The sequence below is a fragment of the Hesperophylax consimilis genome, chromosome 21 (assembly GCF_061612785.1).
Source record: "Hesperophylax consimilis isolate HC1 chromosome 21, BYU_Hcon_1.0, whole genome shotgun sequence".
NCBI lineage: Eukaryota > Metazoa > Arthropoda > Insecta > Trichoptera > Limnephilidae > Hesperophylax > Hesperophylax consimilis.
In genome coordinates this window covers 21,613,115-21,635,749 of record NC_142856.1, presented here as the reverse complement: position 1 = coordinate 21,635,749, position 22,635 = coordinate 21,613,115, and the positions used below count along the sequence as shown (strand labels likewise).

General features: G+C 34.4%; 1 pseudogene; it reads right to left on the bottom strand.

Annotated features, from left to right (window-relative positions):
• Positions 1-975: 975 nt before the first annotated feature.
• Positions 976-22,635, bottom strand: part of LOC149413733 (paired box protein Pax-6-like) — a 149,315-nt pseudogene continuing 127,655 nt past the window's right edge.

The following is a 22,635-nucleotide window of genomic DNA, read 5'->3' as shown; positions in this document are numbered from 1 at the left end:
AATATTGGAAATGTTAAGGAAAACCATTTTAAACACGTAAACACATTATTGTTTTTTTTTCTCTTATGAGAAAATTGTTTTAGCAGTATGATTTTTTTCTTTAGCCTCATAATAATTATAACAACCAAATCAAGCACAAATACATAATGTTATGTATTAATTTGTGACATTAATACATGTACGAATATGAAATAAGGAGGCGTTGAAATAATATCGAATTATTAGGTATGCTGTTTTAAAACCATATTTTTCAAATTAGTTCATTTTCATCGCATCCATTTCATATTTACTTCCAATCAGCGTAACATGAACACGCTGTTTATTGACGAAACACAAAAATTCCTTTTTTTGACGTAACACTGGAATGCTTTTTACTCACGTAACATGAAAATTATTTTTGTTGGCACAAGACCATATTTATTTAACATGAAAATTTTATTTGTTGACGTAATATAAAGTTGTTTTAAAATACTGTTTAATTGTCAGTGGCTGAATTGGCTTCGCGTCAGGTTCCCACTGCGAATTGGCGCGTATCGTGAGTTCAATTCCTCGACCGGCTAAGACTTCCATCACGATACGAGTAAAATTTTCCGCTAAGTGTGATGGTAGTAGGAGATTTTATAACATTGTCAGGTTGTTACGTAACCTGAAATATTTGTCTTTTTTAAAAAAAAGATATAGTATGAAGGTGGACATTATCATGAAAATACTGTTTTTTTCAACGGTAACATCAACATTATTTTTTTAATGTAACATGGAAGTGTTGCTTATTAACGTAACATCGAATTAACATTAACTCGCACAAAATTAATGTTTATTCACATAACACCAAAATACTGTTCATTTGTCGTAGGTAACACATAAGTTGTTATTTATTGACGTAACACTAAAACGCTGTTTATTGACGTAACATTGGTTTGCTGTTTGCTAGCGTAACACGAGAACAGTTGAAGTTCTCGCTTACTGCCACCAAGGTCACTGCAGACGTGACCAGTACTGCTGACTCATGTCGGGCCCCTGCCCAGGCACGGCGATGGGCACCGACACTCCGGGAGATATGAGGCCGGTGAATTCTAGAAACAAGTAAAAATTATTATATATAAATGTGAATTATACATATTTGTATTACAACATTCCTGTATATTTCCTTCCTGATACAGGTGAACGCCTTGTGTAAGAGATATAACCAATATTTGTTTTTTTATTTATTTAATACAGAACAATGTGGAAGAAAAAATACGACTTGGGCATTGCTATGATATATGTGTATTATTGATAATTAATTAAATGTTATTTCAAAGCTCCTAGAGCTCCATAGCTCATGATCACAATGACATAAGAGGCTAATAATAGATGGAAAATTTCATGATGCTGGAACTTACCGTTCGAGAGCTTTGTATTTTTTTCTATTCTTTGCTGGCATAATTATGATCAAAATGTTTTAAAAACTTCATTCTTCAAAAATAACATAATACGTTAGGTCGCTGAGTGCGAGACATGTAATCGCTTTGATCAATTATGTATGTCTCGCAGTGCGCGCCATTAAACCGGGAAAGAGATGTATAGGAAGGATATTTGTTAATATTCGATAATATCATCCACGTTTGCGATTGTGTGCAGATAGAGTTTCAGTTGTCAATTTAAAAATTGATGAATATTAATCTATATAAGAAATTTATAAGAAATATGAATTCGAAAAAAAATAGCAGAGTTAGCCGGTAGCACTGCGCGACAAAATGTGATTGTCTCGCATTGCACGCCATTGGCTGGGGATTGGGTTTAAATTGTAAATTTCTCTCACCTGAAGACCCGCCATTGCTGAACTGATGGTGATGATTGTGCCCATTGGTGTGGTAGCCCTGGTGCAGGGCGGGGCTGGCCGGGGGCGGGTGGTACAGGGCGGGCCCATAGCCCTGCGTGTAGCCCCCGTAAGGCGCTGGCGAGGGCTCGCGGGGGCACACGTCTGCGAAGCCGCCCATGCCCGACATGGGGGCGCGCAGGAAAGCGGATTCTAGCTCGCTGGAATGTGAAAATATACTATTTTAAATGAAATAAAATTTTAATGCTCTACTTTTGGGAAGTGAATTAGTTGGTTTGAACTTGTGTTTCGTACTGGACAGTGAAAACGAATGTTTTCTAGAAGTTAGTCACTGTCAATACCGTTGTCGATGATTTTGAGTAGGAATTTATTTTTCTTGTATATCCAGTGATGATTGAGTGATTTTATAGAATGCTAATGAGTTCGGTAGAACCTTAGAAGAATAATAAGGTTATGTATCACAAAAAGAAGTATACATTAATTGTAATAGAATACCAAATATATAAATAAATAATAGTTTTTACCTGTAAGAATCCGTGATAGGCAGCGGGGGTGGCGGCGCATACATGTGGTGATGGTGCGTCGTGTGATGATAGGGCGGCGGGGCCGGGGACGCAGGACCTTCCAGCGCGGGGCCGGGCCCGCTCTGGCCGGGGCCCCCCTGCCCGGGGCCTCCCGGCACCCCCGCGCTACCGGGCCCCACGGTGCGCCTCTGGCTGCGCATCTTCTCCTCGCGACGCCACTTGGCGCGGCGGTTGGAAAACCATACCTGGAAATAAATAAAATACCAATTTCACACGCCAATTTCAGATACATTTCAGGTATGACCATGTGACCTAATGGCATCTTCACCACTACTCTTCCCCTATGTAAGTAGTTTTTCTTATGGAATTCTAGTTGGCCATCCCTGATGGTTCTAGGAACATCCACCTTCCACAATTTACCGCGAAACATTCATCGCGGGGAACATTCACTGCCGAAAATTCACCGCACATATTAGATAAAATAAAATGTCTGAATGCGTTGATGTTTCCGAGTTGAATATTGGGCGGTGAAACTTTCTCCGCGGTGAATGTTCCACTGTGAATTTAACGGATACCGACCCAGACATAGTTGGAGCCCTGACGATGTGATGATGGACATCGCAAGACTACCCGAAACTTTGGGTCAATGTGAAATAAGAAGAAATCAACACGGCTAAATCTCAAAAAAGTATAAAATAAAGTCGCTATCCGCGTCTGTCTGTTTGTGCACTTAGTTCTTCTAAACTGCACAACCGATTTTGATAGAATTTTTACTATCATTTAGAGAATTTCTTCCGAAAGGTTTATGTATATAAAACATGCAAATTATATTTATAGAAAGTAGAGAAAAGTCGGTGTTTCGTAATCAAGTCGTAAAAAATATTTTTGGGCGCTTTCATTCCTAACGCTGACTAAACCTTGTGAGATATATCAAAATAATGTTCCACTGAATTGTATATCTTGAAAAGGCCTAGAGAAAATTCCGCGATGGTATATGTCTATCTCCTAAGGATAACCCCTGGCAACGCCGGGTACAGGTCAATAATAATAAGTAAAATGGGTAGGTACCTATTACCTATTACTTATGTGTAATGCGCTTCTTGATAATAATTCTAAGCATTTCTCAGTTTTCGGTGTTAGTAAATTTGCCTAAACGTAGGAGCCAATATTGATTACTAACTATAATGACAATTCCCCTCGGAGGTGGATAACGAGGGTAGAACGACACCCAACTCTTTTGTTGCACACATTTTTGTTTCATTCGCATTTATTCATCGTTTCGTCCTCTCATCTATTATATCTTGACATGACCCGACTCGATAGTGTTATACAGGGTGTCCGGGGTAAAGTGTACAAACTTAGAAAATATTATTCTTCTACGGAAAAAAATATTTTTGTTTTGAAAAAAACGACGAAATTTCAAAAAAAGTTTTGCATCTTTTAATTCACCTAAGATGCGATCAATTGATTTCGTTCCCGATTGCAGATACGAAAGTTGTTAAAATATCACTAGTAATGACTGAATTAACTAAAACCCCCAATTTAATTTAAAAAAGTACACAATGTTAGTATTTCAGGTTCGACATTGTCAATTTATAAATATTTTTTATTCAAGTTTTCTTTTACGTATTCAAAAATATAATTATTCAATTTACAAAAAAAAACAGAGTTTATTTATTTTGTAAATTGAGTAATAATATAACTCAATATATATATACAAGATTTTTTTAGACATTGTCAATTTATAAATATTATTTATTCAAGTTTTCTTTTACGTATTCAAAAATATAATTATTCAATTTACAAAAAAAAACAGAGTTTATTTATTTTGTAAATTGAGTAATAATATAACTCAATATATATATATACAAGATTTTTTTTAAATATAATGGAGTTCTACAAATTAAACTCGAAAACACAAAAAAAAGTATTTTTATTTTTCACGTAGCCATTTGATGTTTAGAAATGATAATCCAAAAACAGATCCGCCAGTGTTGCCATCGTATGACGATTTCTTTTTTTTTCGTGTCAATATCGGATCGGCTATCGACAGCGCTACCGTACTCGTGATATTGATAAAAAATCGTCGGAAGTTGAGCTTATCGATCCATATCGTTAAGTTATTAATTTGATCGTGCAAGACCCCCTGAGTGTTGTTCCGTTTCCTTTATAACCCCAGTTGAGATTGAAACCTTTTTTTATTTTTTTGTTCTGTTTCATGTTTCATTTCGATACATTAATATTATAATATCATCTTCAATGTTTAAATATTAAGTTGATGTATACAATTTAAATATTTTATTTTCTGTTTAAATTGCTCACAATTTCAAGGACTTCCTTTTCATTTTTAATTTTTTATCAAATTTCGCGCGACATTGTAATATTTTATGTTTTCCAAACAATAAATTTCCACAAAGATGGCGTCGAATCGTCATTTCAATTCGGATTACAAGGTGAAGGTAGTGTTTAGGACAAATGTAAAAGCCGAACTAGTATTGATATTAGCCGATATCCATTAGTAGTTAGCAACCAGTTCTAGTTCTGGGTCTCGCTTTGGGCATGTCCGATTAGCCGCCTAATGAAGCGTATGAACTCCGGGCAGACAAACACAACCGTTAAAGAGATACGGAGAGTTACACAGTTACAGATACAGAGAATTCAGAGTTACATAGAGACTGTGTTGCGTAGGTTTGTGGTGTTGCCAGCCTGCAAAGCGATAGTCTGCAGTATTGCCATTTAGTTCTGTGGATTAATGGGCGACATACAAAGTACCCATTTATTCAAATATAGAAGGTGTTTCTGGATATATTCCAAGGCATCCGATATTTTCTTTAAATTTTTTTCTTGCTTTTTATTGTTTTAGATTATTGCGGAAATCAATAGTTAGGTGATATTGACATGTTTAAAGATAACTTTATGAATTTTGTGGATCATATTAAAAAACTATTCCAATCCTATTCTTGAACCTTTGGTTGTCTCTTTGTAAATCAATCCAATAACTTTATTTAAAAAAAATGTTTCTTGTGTTTTTATATCACGTTTGTATTTTTTGTCTATTGTAATTTTATTTTAATTATTTCTTTCTCGTTTTCTAAATTATTTCTGATGTAAAAATTATACTTACTATATTTATTAAAAAGTCCTACGGCCGTAAAATGTGTAAATAAATATAAAAAAATAAATTCTTATTCTTAGATTAATAGACAGGTATAGGTGATATATGTGTTAAGATTAAATTACCAAACACCGAAATTATAATACTGATGGATATTGCATATGTTTTCTCTTTGTCTAAACTAGCATTTGTTGGTAAATAAAATTCAAATAGGTCATGTTATCCCTAACGTACAATAGTGGAATATTTGGTGCTAAAATTTTTGATAGACTTGGTTTGGGGTAAAGGAATTTTGAGGATAGGAAGGAGAGAACATGGGTTTTGTCTTGAAAAGATGAAATAAAATGTTGTAGGAGTGAGGAAACACAGAAACCGGCAAATCGCTCCACAGGCAAGCTGTTAAACTCAAGAACGAGTCGTAGAAAAGACCCGTTCTCGTGTGACCAATATAAGTTGATAATAGTTTAACTGTCTATAGTTAGTAATAAGAAAGATAATTGTAGACTTATACTATATTTTTTGCACATACGGCGCTATACAAATCATCCATTATTGTTATTATTATTGTTATTAAATGTCAACTATTTCGCGTATTTCCCGTCTAGGTATACACCAGTGCCGAAGGGATCAATGACGCTAGTTCCTCGGGGCATCTTCCATTGAAATACCGGTAAGACAAAACAGCACTCCTATCTGATGCCTGTGCTCTAAAGATTGCAAACTGTTTGTTAAGATAGATGAATCTATCAAACGGATCGCCCATTTCTAGGGATGTATTCGAGTATTTCTAGTATTTTGGGACTGCAAACCAGAGGTGACTACCACATTAAACAGTGGGGCGTACCAATTTATGACAGAGTTGTGCCTTAAAAGCAAAATTGCAACTGTGCAACATTATTACGGCTTGGAGATATGAGTGCAATTTGCTGTTTTTTTGTTGTTGTATATTACAAGATAGGTATTATAAATACTTTGCCTTCATTACCAACTACTTTTGTTTTGTTTTATTCTCTTTTCGTCTTAACTGCATCATTCAGTTTACTTCATCCAGTATCATTTTATTTTCACTAAACTGTTACAACGTTGTATCCATATACTTTCAACAACTAAATATCTAATATACAATACTGCCGCCATGGGTGGAACGTTGTATGCTTCTTGAGAATTTCAAGGATGATGCTGTATTTTTACCTATGACGGTATAATAACACTTTATCTAAATCATGCAAACACCTTGTTCTCCTAGTGAGGTGTTCAGAAAACATTACTAATAACCAATACAGTTACTGATTATCAGAGATGTGCTTTATTTCAAATAAATCCATTTCAAATGGAAATGCAAAATGCAAAATGGGTATTTTCCATTTTGCATTTTAAATGCTTTTCTAAAACCCATTTTGCATTTTCAAATGGAAAAGTTTTGACCCATTTCCATTTTGCATTTCAAATGGTTTTGGGTACCCATTTTGCACATCTCTGCTGATTATTAACACTTTTTTATGTAACTGGTAACACTTATTGTGTAAACTCTATGAAAGATAATTTTAACCTACTAAAAAGGAATTTAATTTTTCAACCTAAGTACCTACCGACAAATTGATTTAAATACCTGTATTCTAGCTTCTGGTAAGCCAATCTTCGCTGCCAATCGTTCTCTTGCAAAAACATCGGGGTAGTGCGTTCGTTCGAATTCTAGAAAATAAACACAATAAAATTAATTGTAAATCACACGAACGGCGAAAATGTATGGAACCTACAAACGGTTTGTGACCTTTAAGAGATTGAAAAATACGACTTCATTGATGTTGTTGTAACTGATTTTTTTTCTACTTCAGGATTCTTTCAATTGAAAAATTATCACAAAAAAATGAAATTTTGAACGGTAAAAATCATTTCACTTACAGCATCATCAATAGAGATATGTTTTTCAATTTTTGCACTGTTGCTCACTTAGAAGTCACGAGCCGTCACTGACGGGTCCAACCCTTAAATTTATATCTGAAATGTCTAGAACTGTTTTCAGTTCACAGCGTCTTTTTAATATTGAGCTATTGAGTTCCATATTTTTTATCGATGTAAATGTTGGGTAAAACTGGGTAATTAATTCAAATTCTTTAGCTAACCTCTTTCTAGACTATCTATCTGATCATTGGTGAAGGACGTTCTGTTCCTCTGAAGTTTCCTCTTTAGCCGCAACCTGGCCTGATCATCATCCGGACCCGCGCTGCTGCCCGCGTTGCTGTTTTCTCCCGAACCGGTTTCGTCGGAGTTCAAGCCGTCCAGGTCGCTAACTGAAATTAAAGAAAATAGTTATTTATTGACCACTTCGACATCATATACATATACGGAATCGGGCAACATCGGAAACTTCTTGCGCAGATGACAATACCGCCTGTTTTGATTGATTCAAAAAAACATCGCCAAAATTGTTTTATTTTATGTGAAGTTCAGGCATAAGTATTAGAGTCACGTGGGGTAACCGTGCGCAATTTTTTCATTGAGATTTTTGTATTAAAAAGCTTTAGGTATTTTACTAAATTTTTTTGTTTATTAATATGATCGATTATTAAGGCATCTCAAACAACCATAAAAACCTCATATGGTTCATAAATCAAACAGTTATATAAAAAAGTTTACATGCATGTCGATTGCGTACACTTACCCCGTATGCGGGGTAAGTGTACTCATACCGTAGGGTAAGTGTTCGCACCGCGTAGAGTTACCCCCCATTGCAATTATCACACTTAAATTGTCCCTTATCGTAGTCTGTGCAGTTCTCATGCCACCATGCTTTACACACAATACATTCTATCCAATCTTCTGTTGGTGGATCTCGATATTTCTCCTTGCATTGTGGGCAAAAATAGTCCTTAAAAGCCTGTTTTTGTGCGCTCTTTAAACAGTTATGCACGTTGGAATCTCCCGCCTTACGCTTTGTGGTGATTCTTTGTGGTGTGACTTTCTTGAAAAGAGGTGGTCGTCCGATTTCCATGGTTTTAAATATTGGTTTTCGGACGATTTTTGCATCTGGATCTGTCTGCTTCTGCTGAAGTTTCTTTTTATAGGGACTTGAGATAATTATTTCAGACTTGCAAGCATTTTTCAGTTTGCGTAAAACCGCCGAACTTGAACAACGTTAAACCCAATAGCTCTCGCAATACTTGTGGGAGTAGTCGGTCTTAAAGCTAAAACAGGGTTTCGTTTTAGAAATCCACCCAATCCTTGCCAGCCGTTTTTGTAATTTTGTCAAATCTGTTCTCGATCTTGTTGATTTCAGCATACTCGTAAACAATTTTTCTCATTGTCTGCATAGTCAGGCCGTAGAACATTTCGTCAGTTTTTTTACAATAATCAACGATTTCAGCCTAAAAATAAATGAATAATTATTAGATCAATAGTTTCACAAAAAATGACATCTGCACGATAAATTGAGTATCTATTTATCTAAAAATCTACCTCTTTATCTGGTGTAAATGTCGGACGATATCTCCCCATTGAAGTTGCTATTAATTTTAGTTTTAGGCGTTTACGCAGAGTGGCTTCACTGATCTCAACAATATCTGCAGCATCCCGCTGACTCTTCCCCTCTTTCATAAGCCTTTTTGCAGTTTCTTTTTATTCTTGAGTGCAAACTGACCTCTCCGGGTGCTTTCTCACGTACACACGTGGCATATTTCATTGTAAAAAAATAAGGAGAATTGAAATATTATGCTATAAAATCAATTTTATCTATCGGGGTAAGTGTTCGCACTCGTCCAACTGCGAACGCTTACCCCAGCACACTTACCCCATCACACCAAAATTTAATAAACTTTAAAAATCAGATTAGTGGTTATCTTTATTAGAATTATCACTTTGCACCCGTCTAACTAACAATATTTCACTAAAAATTATCATAGACCACGTCGCTCTGACACAGCTGGTTACACAATATCACACATCGGTAACAGAGATGAAAAATTTAAGAAAAGCACGAAAAAAAGGAATTTACCTACCAGTTTTTATTGACAAATCAGCATCCACTGTACACATGTCCCGCTTCGGCGCGATCCAGAAGGCTACTGAATTAAGGAACGCGCGGGCGCTTAACAGGCACAATCTTGTCGGAAACATCACTGCGAACACTTACACTCCGTGTACGGTTACCCCACGTGACTCTAAAATGTTTTTAGATCGTAATCTAAAAATCTTAATTTGCCATACTATACAGTAAAACGTTATTCAAAAAAGTGTTCGTAAGTGGGAGTTTTGGATATTAACCTCTTTTAAATTTTAGAACATTTTTTTATTTTTTATTTTATTTTATATATATATATATAAAATAAAATAAAAAATAATATATAAATATATATATAAATTATAAACAATACAAACAAAATGAACCTTTGTCTGTCCAAATGGGAATGATTCCCGTTTCAGGACAGCCAAATTGTGTATTTAGTACATAATATTCTTACAATGGAATGGCGATGCTGTCAAAACCTATTTTGAGAACATTGTTGATTGCATTCGAAGTGAAAAGATGGTTTCTTTATCCTTGAAAGAATCGCAAAGATTTAATTTATTACCAGGGTCAATTTGGATAGCATAGTTATTGCATTCAGAACAGATGAATGGTTTCTTTCGGGACATCACAAGTCTGAGATTCTTTCCATCAGGGCATTTTGGAGAACATTTACAATTATACAGGGTGTATCGGCACGTACCCGACAAACTTTAACCAGCTATTCCTTAGCATATTTGGAGTAAAAAATCTTATGTGCACTTTGCTGTCCGGTAACGTTTTTTTTTAATAAAAAATTTACTATTTATATTTTCACCACATGTCACCACTGTTTTATCCTTTGTCAAAGTTTAAAAACCCATCTGGCAAATATTTTATTCGAATTCCGTTGAATAATGCACGTGTGTACCTATATTGGCGCACGTTTACAGTCACAACGAAATGGCACGGCACCATTCGTCTCATTTTTAACTATTATTATTTAGTGTGCGCGAAAGAGCGAAGACGCTTTTTGATATACTTGCTTATAACAGCTGTTGAACACGAAACGCAATACCAATGACAGTGATGAAGTGTGGAAATTTTATTTTTTTTTGTTTTTAATTGAAAAAAAAATGCTACCGGACAGCAAAGTGCCCATAACATTTTTTACTCCAAATGTGCTAAGGAATAGCTGGTTAAAGTTTGTCGGGTTAGTGCCGATACACCCTGTATAGTTAGAATTTCCACATTTATAAATCAGTATAAGACATATGAATCCTTTTGAGAAATACATTTTTTTAGAATATCTTAGGTGATAGAAATTACACATTACTAGACCAGAATATGAATTTAATATTTTAATAAATTTTCCATGTTACTTATTATACAATTCTCACATTATGTATCTAGTCTAAAAGGTGCTCTTCAACCCACAAATAACTCTACAAACATCCCCTGATTCATATAATACCCCTTCCCTAGTCCCAGAGTTCCCTAGTTGCCGGAGTTGCCAGTGTTCCCGAGTTCCCGCACCCAGCGATAAGGTGCCATAAATCCCGTTTACGGGGATCCCGCTAACCGCGCACGATAAAGTATTTTTAGTGCCGCGTTTCGGCACCGCGCGCGGTTTCACTTTAAAATGGCGGCCGCTTTTTAATCCGGGGGCGAGGCGATATCGCAATCCACTGAATTTAAAAACGCAAACAGTTTGCGTGGTATCTGTGGCACCTAATGAATTATTATCACCTTCCTACCTATACTATGCGTCGTTTATGAGAAAGAGGGAGAGGTCATTGTGGAACGGTATGACTTTAGCTTAAGAGACACTTTAAAATCTTTCTCCGCCATTTACAAACTGATTTTTGCAGGTGCCGAAAGAGTATTAGGTAAATAAACGAATAAGGAACAGGTAAAATAATTTCCCACACGGCTTATGTCATCTTTGGGTATTCTGTGTGGAGGATTTTTTCTACCAAAGGAAGGAGAGAAAGATCTGGGAAGGAAAAAGGTTCGAGGGGTGGGTAGGAATTTAAGGGGGCGGTGTGTCAAGGAGTGACGGACGTGTGAATCCATCCCCTCCACTGCGGTACAAGGCGATGCGTCGAGAGTCCTTTTTGCTCTGAGCTTTCAGAGACAACTATTTTTGAATGAGCGTAGCGAAGTTCTGTTTTAACTCGAACTTCTAAAGCGTTTTGAATTTCGTTTTTTTGTTTGTTACGTTCTGGATCCGCTTTAAGATGGTGCCCATTTTTGGTCGTTCACCTCAGTAGCTGATAGGCACAATCGCAAAAAATATTTTTCCGCATAAAGTAGATATTCTGGGGTAAATACAAATGGTAGATTAAACACTATTTTTATAAAAAAATATATAAATACATTATTGGGTAAGACTGTACAATTTACAAAACATAATTTCGCAAAAACGAGTAGATTATTTTGAAAATAGAATCAGCTGATGAACGGCGAAAATGTAGCGTCATCACACGACGGTACCAGGTCAATGGTTCAGTAAAGATTCTTTTTTCAAATGTGAAGTCGTCGTGTTTTAATTATGTAGGTAGGTAGGTATTTCAGTACCTACTTTCAAATCTTATAGTTTCGACGGAAATGTTGGTTTTGATTGAGAATAAGAGAAAATTAAAAATTTAATTTTTTGAACTCGTGTTCTATATTGTTCACAGATCTACTAGTTTACTGTAATAAAAGCAAAGAGGCTACATCGGTTGTCATTTGTTCATCTGTTTTGATTGTTCAGTAAACAAAAAAAGATTCAGAAATTTTTACACAAAAATCTTGGTAGAAAAACTAATACTGGCATAGGGATAATTCAACCTTACCTACTCTAGGAATTGAACCAAAAAAATCCTACTATAATTAAGGTAGGTACTTGAGTAACTACTCGCCAACCGCGATTTTTGCAATCCACATGTTGGGTATAATATGTACGATGTTTAGTATAATATTTTAAAGAGCTTCAAGAATATGTGTCACATTATTCAACACTTCATAAAGTGCAAAGAACAAACCGTTAAACGGAAGATAAATTTACTTATTAAAATTGAGGGTTGCGTTCGAGATAATATTTTTTGGAGGTTTTTACGATTTTGAAGAACTTTCTTATACATTATTTACGAGCTTTGGTATAATAAACACATATAATATATTTTTAGTAGAGTTGGGATACATAACTATATCACTATAAAATACGATTTTACCAAACAATAAAGAGAGTACCTTCCTACTAAACGATATTCATCAAATAGTTACAACGCTATTGAGTCTAACAATATGTGGTTTGTTAATATTTGGTATATCAGAAGAGTGTGTACGAGACGATGTTGGAATGCGAATTCAGGAATGAATATTTGATACAATTTTACACCATAACATTTATATCCTTCTATAGCCGGTAGGTAGGTACCTAGTTTTGGTCGTCTCTTTTATTTTTTACGTACGTACGTACTTACATTTTCTCGAGATAAGTGGCCGCTTGTACTCACTAAATGAGTGATGCTCAAAAAACATTGTCAGTCTGTCCCCTTCGATAGATACAGAATACTAGCAACTTTAAAGTCTTACCCGCTGGATTTATCCGTATGCCATTTGTGAACAAGTGGTGCCATCTCGGCGCAATGAATAATATGGATAGATAATGTTGATGTTTCCAGGCAACATTTCTCGGTGTGATACAAATAATGAAAATTCGAACCGTTTGAATTTGCCATAGTCTTTATTACTATTATTTGCTTAGATGTTTACTGCTATTATTTTTTTTAAATTGAATAAAATTTAGGAGTGCGTAACTTCAACGCCACTGTTCTTAGGGGCAGTGGTTTTTATTTTTAGATAGACACAGTGTGCGCCATGATTAGTGTAGATGTATTCAATAGATATCTGAACGAAGGTGTTCAGGAGAGCCGGAAACTAGGAACCGCCATTTTGCGTGAAGGAAGTTCGTATCAGGAGACCAAAAATACATGCGGTGAAAGCGGACACTACATACACGCTGTACCTATAAAGGCTGCATAATTCACGCTACACGTCTGTCAGGAACCCGAGCGTTAAGTTATTATTTTTATATTAAAAATGGTGAATTGCTAATAAGGCAGAAAGCATCTACTGGACGTAATGACCACGTAATTTAATTGTATAAATAATAAAGCATTTGTTTACTGTCGCGTTACTACAGTGTAGTCCATAAATTTACATAAATAATCTTCCATTAATAACTGAGACACCTACCTACCGTATTGGCAAACGCAATACTAAGGCCGATGGAGGGGGCGATTTTGAACCCCCTCAACCCTTACCTTATATACGCTCTTGTTACTAATAGGTAAGAACTTACATACCTAAGGTAGATACCTATTACTACGTGAAGAATTTTTTTATTTATCAACAGGAAGAACTTTTTGTTAGGTTGAGTTTAGTGTATTAAAAAATTACCAGACTGCTTTTCCTGGTTTACAAAAAATTACAACATTAACTTAATACTTCAACGACAATTTTTCAGACGAAATCCCACCCAATTAATTCGACATGCGGACAATGTCTAGAAAGAAATTCAATACATTTTTTACCCTACTTATTCGTGAGAATCTGACTAACACCTTCGAATCGTCAGCTTTTTCTAAGTTATTCAATCTCCCAACTGACGAACTGACGCAGTAAACAAGTATTGTGTTTCGTGGAGTAAAAAATAACGGCAGCATGGTTTTTTACTGGCACTGACGCGTTTTTTTTTGGGCGGGAAAGAAACAGGTGACAGCTGATGGCCGCCATTGTTTCATGTTGAGCGATGCGCTTTTGTTTCGTATACGAAAAAATGTAGGTCACCTTTGAATGGACCAAAGAAGACGGACTATACGGACTACGCGACGCCGACCTGATACTTCATATTTTAGTAGAATAATGTACTAAATATATGAAGTAGAAAGTGAATTTGCAGTTTTTCAAGAGATTTAAAATAGTTTTAAAGTTCATATGAACATATGCGTGAAAATGTATCAATATTTACTGTTTTATTTCGAAAAATATTTGGAAAAAACCTGTCTTGTATACCTATATATATGTATAAAGTTTTAGCGGCCACCTTTGGTATGGAGCTCTTGGATATCTGAAAACCTCTTGAACCCCGTTTTGCGAAAACGGGCTAAAGTTTGTAACATTCCACTGTATCAACGGATGAATTTGCAATCTTTGGAAAAAAACAGTTAGGAATATTTGGTCATCATTTTTGTCCTTCCAGAACAAGAAGTAGAAAAATAAAAAATAACGTAAATATAAATAAAAATCGGATAAGTTAATCTGAGACACTATCTAGATTACAAACCAATTCTTTGGAAATTTGTAATTATTCGAAAAATGTAACTGCTAAAAAAATAGGAAAAAATTGCTGCAAGATAATTAATTAGTTCCAAATGCTCGAGTGGTTGAAGACATTGTCCCGGTAAGACAGAGATCTTTGGATAGATTCCCAATTGAGACTATTATATTTGTATTTTTTGTGTCTTGTTCTGTTTCATGTTTCGTTTAGATATATTAGTATTATTTTCTTTTTCATTAATCAAAAAATGACTGGAATTCCTATTTATAAGCGAAGCATATCATATATTAATTTTTTTTATTGGTGTCTTTTTTTACTCATTTAAAGTACGCTCTAGCGTGTTTAAATCGCACTTTATGGAACGCGCGTTTTTTAAAGTTACCATGGCAACATCAACAAATCAACAAAATGTGAAGTATGTCAACTTTTAACTATAAATCCAACTATTAATCTTATGTGACAGATTGCAAATTAATGTTTGTGTTTTTCATTTCCATGACAACAAGATATTGTGATGTCACATCAGGAATTCATTAATAGTTCTTATTTCCAAATTTTTAATAATAATATCAATATTTATGTTTTCAAAGTGTACCAATAAAAAAAATAGCGTAAAGTATTCGTGGATAACTGGTCTTTAAAACACTTGCTTTATTTCGAGCACTCGGCTACGCCGTCGTGCTCGAAAAATCGCGCGTGTTTTAAAGACCTGTTTATCCACTTATACTTTAATATACTATTAAACGCTGTTAAAAAAAAGCATCGCGTAAATTTGTAAAAATAATCGCAATATTTGCAATTTGCTGCGTTTACGATATCGACTGCATCCTCTTGTCTCCAAGGAATCAGGAAGAATCCGTCGCATTTTGGGAGGCTCAACACCACCCAAAGATTCCCGGGGAGGGGTGGCGGAGTGGGTGGTGAAAGGGGGTGTGATGAGGCTGTGGGTGGGGGTGGGGTGGCATAACGAGCGCGTTCAGGCGGAAAGTGACGATAAGGGAGTGGAGTGTGGAGCTATGGGGTGACACTCTACCAAGGGGGAGGGGGGGCACAGGGGGAGGGGTATCTAGATTTGAACTTGGAACGGAATAGTCGGGTTTGGCCAACTCTGGAGATGAGCTGTGTTTTGCGATGGGTGGATACTGTAATAATATCGCGCTTTTTAAATACACCTATATTCACATACCCATGTACTAAAAAACTTCACAATAATGCAACAATCTACACGTTTAAAGCAGCAAAAAATCTCTATACGTGAGCTATGGCCTCATGAAACTACCCACATATTTTTAATAATCAGAATTTCTTAACTAAAAAGCACGGTTTATCTGAAATGGAAAAATAAATTCTCAAATGGTTAACTCTGGCTTAGCTTAGATTATCTTTATTGAACATATCTTTTAGACGAAATTATTGATTTCTAAAATAGCAAAAAATTAAGAAATGGTTCTTAATTTTTTTCTCACCAATTTTCCATCTTGACAATACTTACCTGGAGATCAAGATTAGTTTTTATTAAAGAAGTCACTATTATTTACAATTTTTCTTACGAATTTACGTTACTGGTGCAATTGCAATTCTGCAAAGTTGTTTGCAGGCAGCTTGCAGGGTAAAGTTGCCCCGACGATAGCAAACTCCAGACAGGCGAGGCCACCAGAATAACAATTTCGTGCAATTAAATTAATTTTTCGAAACTGAGAGTTCTTAGAAACTTTTTAATTTCTGCAAGTCCCAATTGCTCCCAACCGTCTGGAGCCAGTGAGACTATGGCATCCCCAATGAGGGTATGTTGTGAGGCTGAAATAGTGGAGAGGAGAAGGAGATGGAGAAGAAGCAGGTGGGAAAGTTTCTGGCTATTCAGATCTGGTCACCAAACACGGTCAAAGCCATTTCTAGCAACGTTTGAATTCTGAACGGTGGTCTTACACCAGGGCGATACTGAGAGTATCTTCCACTCTGGAACGTGCCACAAATATACCATATATTATTTTTAATGAATAAATTGTGAAATAACACAAATTAATCAAATAAAATTAACTTGTGAACGGGATTCGAACCCGCGACCTCCAGTTCGCTAGTCGAGAGCCTTACCTCACAACCACGGAGGCCGTTTTTTCTTTTTTATGGTTAAGATATTTCAGTTTGAGCTTTAATTTATTAATTTATTATGGCATGTTAGGAGTTGTATTCGTATACGAAGGGTTTTTTTAATCAATATTTGCGTCCAGCAAGGTGTTCCCAGAATAAGGATCTGTTCGAACAAAAACACTTTTTTCTGTATTTTTTAGAATAATAATATTATATGTTTTTAAATTTTTTTTCGGGCAACAATTTACTCAGAAGAAAGGCTTTAAAGAGAAGAGGCTATGTGGCCGATATTTGATCGCAGCAGATTTTTTTCAAAAACTCTGAACACTTTTAGAAAGTAAGAACTTATTCGGAAAATAAGAACTTTAAAGGAAAACATACATATGTATTTTAAGATATCGAAGTTTTTCCAGAAAATCTGATCTTTTACCAAAAGCCTTTCTTAGTATTTATTTATTTTACTGTTTTTTACAGGTTATTCACACTTTTATAAATTTATATTTCATATATTTTTTTTACTTAATTTAAGAAAATTTTTTTGTTGTTGTTTGTTTTAAGTAAGTAAAAACTCATTACCTAACATTTTTTTAAAGAGATAACATGTAATAAATCTATGTTTTAACACTAATTTAAAGGTTTCAAAGGCCATAACAAATTATTATATTACATTAGAAATTATACTTCAAGTTGAAAATTGTTTCAAAATCTTAGAAATTCCTTAACAAAAAATGCTGTAAACCTTTCACAGCGCCAGAATTGACCGTTCTAAAATTTTGCATCTTCAAGTAAATCTTATGTGAATCAATATTTTTCCACTGCGGAATTTATATTCACCACGCGTTTCAAGCTTATACCGCGAATGTTTGGGGATATGATATATTAGTTCATGATAATCTAAGATAAAAATTGTAATAAAGTTTTCAAAACGAAGCAATTCTAATACGAATAATATAATAATAAAAAAACTGTCTTGTGTGTAATCCTTGCTTTACTTTTGCGAGTAATGCAGTGATAAGAAAGTGGTCATTAGAAAGTCTCATTACAAAATTTAAATAGAACAGCTGACCGAGCGGGAAGAAACTATAATTATAAATGTGTGTTTATACGAACGCTTTGTAAACTACACAAATAAGAATATTTCGATAACTTTTTTTTTTATTTAGGCACTAAAAAAACTGCACTTATAAATTTTTTGCAATGTTTTTTCATGAATAACACGGTGTATATTTTTAATAAAAACACTTATTTCAATGAAACAATTAAATTAGCTTGTTCTTATACGTTGGGGTATACTAATATTATATTATAAGGCATGTAAAATATTCAATTAAATAATATTGTTGAAGCCACATAACTAAGTAATAAATTTCGATGTAGTCCCATTTAATGAATTCCATCTCACCGGTTTAATTAAAATCAACAAATGATGTGAATTTGGCAACACCCTGTGGTGTTATTTGCAGACTGTACTGTCACTACTGTCAGGTGACAGTTGCTGACTCCTCCTCTAATGGATGTGTCAGTCTGAATAGGTGTCGCGGACTGTCAACTGTCACCCTGTAACGAGTTTCGGGCGAACTGTATAATGTTCAATGTTCCCGATAAAAACAATATATGTATTGTATATACTGTCTAGTTTTTTTCCATGAAAACAACAATGATAACATTGAAAATGATAACATTTAATAAATAGGTTACTAAAAAATGATTTTTATGTATTTTGTTTAAGTGATAATATTGTTAATGCTATTATACATTTTCAAAGTTCTGTAGCTACAAAAAAGGTTACGGAAATTGGTGCTCCTGAAAGAATTAGGTAGTAGGCTCTGAGGACCATTATTTCCATCAGGTCCTGTCTGCTCAGGGATTTTTTCGGTTACAACGAGGTGGAAAATATTATTATTAAGTATTACCCCGGCAAAACACCACCGTACACAATAGAAAATTTACTTAAAATGGCTTTATATGTGTTTAGTAACTAGACCGGAATAGCCAGGTGGGCAATTCCCAACCTTCCTCCACCCCATTTTTTCCCCTCTCCACTCCCACTAAAGCCGTACAATATACCCCAATCGGGGGTGCTACGTCATAATAATTACATTTTTTCACCTCCAAATTGAAGATGCCATAGATCCAAAGGTTCCGGCTACTTGACATATTTGTGCAGTATTCCAAATATGAATCTGGTCAAATCGTTTTAAAACATGGTACGACCAATATTTTAACCCTGTCTTATTTTTTGACCGCTTCGTCAAAATTTCGAATTTTCATTGGACTTTACAAACTGAAAATAGTTGCGTTGTTCCAGAAGCTCACCTTTCAGAAAGTATAGCGACACACCTTTGACAAATTTCGTTTCATTGTTAAGAAATGTAATTTCAAAATAACTCTTGAAACAAAAACTTAAAAATATCTTTTGAAATAAGAACTTTTAAATAACACATGAAATAAAGGCTTTAAAATAACTCTTGAAACAAGAAACTTTATAATAACTCTTGAAATAAGAACTTAAAAATAACTCTTGAAATAAGAACTTAAAAATAACTCTTGAAATAAGAACATAAAAATAACTCTATAATAAATAAATAAGAACTCTAAAATTTTCTTTTGTCTCCATTATCTTAAAATGGATAGTAAAGTTTATCAAGAACATTTATCCGACGATCATGGAACACAGAACTTAAAGCATAGAACGTAAAGCATAGCATTGAGCATAGTGATATACTTCATCCAGTTTGTCTGGTGGTGGTCTGAGGTGGCACTCGAAGGCTTAAGCCACGACGTGATCCGAATTATTTACGAATCCAAAAGTATCTCCTTTTTGAACCGTGAATATGAAAGTGAAATAGTGTTATGCGACGGTATTTTTTCGGAAATCATTGAAAATAATGTATTATTAATAATATTGTTAATAATTTGATAATTTGGGTGGCGGCGTTTATGTTTAAAAACCCTTCAAAGACGCTGTTAATATATTCTTGTCATGAAAATGGGACTTGTAAAATTTATTTATTTAAAAAATGTCCTATTGTAAAATTTATTTTTAGTTTTTTTTAAGGGTACAAAAATTATTATATAATTATTCAAAGCTTTTCAAATGCATTCCCAAAACTGGTTAAATTTTCACTTTACTACCCGGTTTCGTCAATGATTTGTAATCTTTTTTTTATTATATGTACATTTTTTTCTTATATTTAATCATAATCGAAAATTGTCACAAAATTTATTTAGTCCTTTAGTCATTTTTAGTGAACATCAATTTAAAAATATGTGGAAATGGATAGAATAATTTTTTTTTAAATTTTAATACCACATAAGAGTTCCAATTGCTCCCAACCGTCTGGAGCCAGTGAGACTATTGCATCCCCGATTGGGGTAAGTGTGAGGCTAAAGGTACTGGGGAGAGGAACGAGATGGTGAAGAGGAAGGTGGGGAAAGTACCTGGCTATTCAGATCTGATCACAGACATCAGACACCAAACACGGCTAAAGCCATTTCAAGCAACGTTTCAATTCTGATCGGTGGACTTACACCAGGGCGATACTGAGAGTATCTTCCACTCTGGAACGTGCCACAAATAAACCATATATTTTTTTAAATGAGTAAATTGTGAAATAACACAAAATAATCAAATAAAATTGACTAGTCTAGAGCTTTACCCTTCGACCACGGAGGCCGTCAAATGTTTTGTATTATCAGTTAAATAAGTATTACCAATAGTAATAATAGTATAAGTTTGGTTGTGGTTTGTGGTGTTGATCTAGAAAAAAATTATTTTAATGGTTTTTAACATGCATTTATTTTAATGAAATCTAGAAGCAAAATGGCGTCAAATCACAATCGAACGCCCCATTTCCGCATAAATTTAAAAATCAATATCATAACCATAGACCAAGGAGTTTAATTTAAATTTAAGAATTTAAAAAAAAGAAGAACTTTCTCCAGTCGTATTGAATTTTTGTCGATGGTAAGAATCGCCTTGTCTCTCTTCGCCACGGCTTTCGCACGGGTTTGCGAGGGACGCAGCATCCCTCTCTGTGCTATTTCCTTCCTTCCGGACTAAGATAACATGACAATGGACCGGCAATGGAATAAAAGAAACGATAGGAGAATAAGGGTTGGGAGTTGGGAGGGGGATTAATTTGGAGAAGAATACTTTTGTACTGGTCGGAGTTTTGCAGTTTAAGGATATAAACGGCAAAATACATAGATTTATTTTAAAGCGACATATAAAAATTTGCATGTTTTAAATCTAAATAATAATTAATTAGAAATAGAAAAAACAGCTGTGCCGAAACCGGTTTGCTTTTAAGGATTTAAAAATTCAAACTACATCTATAGTAAATAAGGTCTTAAAGAGTGTCTACGTATTAACCTTCGCATTTTTTAATTTGACTCTCAACTAGAAGTCTAAAACTTATGGTGACGGATGGAAAATGATTAAATAATTTAAAAAATATATTTAATAAAAAACGACTTATTTAAAAGACAGAACTTTTTTTAAATAAGTAGCATTTAAAGGAACACTGTGATTGTAATCAAACTTACAGCATGTTAAATAACAGAACGAGATATTTTTTAAAATAATTTTCGGTGCACTTAGCGATTTTTTTTCCATCGTGGAAATTTTATTTAATTACTTTTGCGTCTGAATAGAGATTATCTTCAAAAATAACATAGTATATATTCTTAAGACATTAAACCTGGGAGTGTTTAATGAACGTATGTTATATGTCGGTAGAAATTCGGAATCCTCCGCTGTTTTATAAATTGGGATTTAACGCTCCTCATAATATGACTGATTTTTGTATTTGACTAAATACTACAACTATTATTTATACTATTACTACTACTAATACTACTAATACCAATACTTCTACTAATAGTACACTAGTACTAATACTACTAACACTGTTAATGAAAAAATAAGTAAATACACAGATTTAGGAAATGAGATAAAAATAAATTGGCATTCTCAGACTATAAAAATATTACCATTCGTTATTTCGGCTACTGGCTACTTAGCTCTCTCATTAAAAATTTAGGTTTCTTAGATCTATCAAAAAAATAATATATAAAAATGCAAAAATCAGTCATTTTAAATACATTTAGGATAACGAAAGATTTTTTAAATATTTATACTAAGGGATCAGTAGGATTTATAGGCACTGTTAGAAGTTCTACCGAGCCGAACCCTCTGATATGAAAATATCTGGAGTCGGTGAATTATTTTCCCATTTGATCTCTGGTGAGTTGACATGTTGTTCTTGTATTGTTTTGTATTTATTTTGCTTATATAATGCACTTACATAATGTTGATTGACTAGATGATCATTTGTGGAAAAGTGAGTGGAAGGGTTAAGTTTTTCCTTTGGGGAAGATTTAACCCGGACAACTAAATCGGAAGTTAAAAAAAAAGAAAAATTTATACTAATGCTACTACTACTAAACTACTAATAACAATACTATTACTACTTGTACTAATACTACTACTAATCTTCTACTAACTTAACCCTCTGATATGAAAATATCTGGAGTCGGTGAATTATTTTCCCATTTGATCTCTGGTGATTTGACGTGTTGTTCTTGTATTGTTTTGTATTTATTATGCTTGTATAATGCACTTGCATAATGTGGATTGACTAGATGATCATTTGTGGAAAAGTGTGTGAAAGGGTTTAGTTTTTCCCGTGGGGAAGATTTAACCCGGACATAAAGTCGGAAAATTAAGTAAAAACTACTACTACTACTACTACTTCTACTACTACTACTACTACT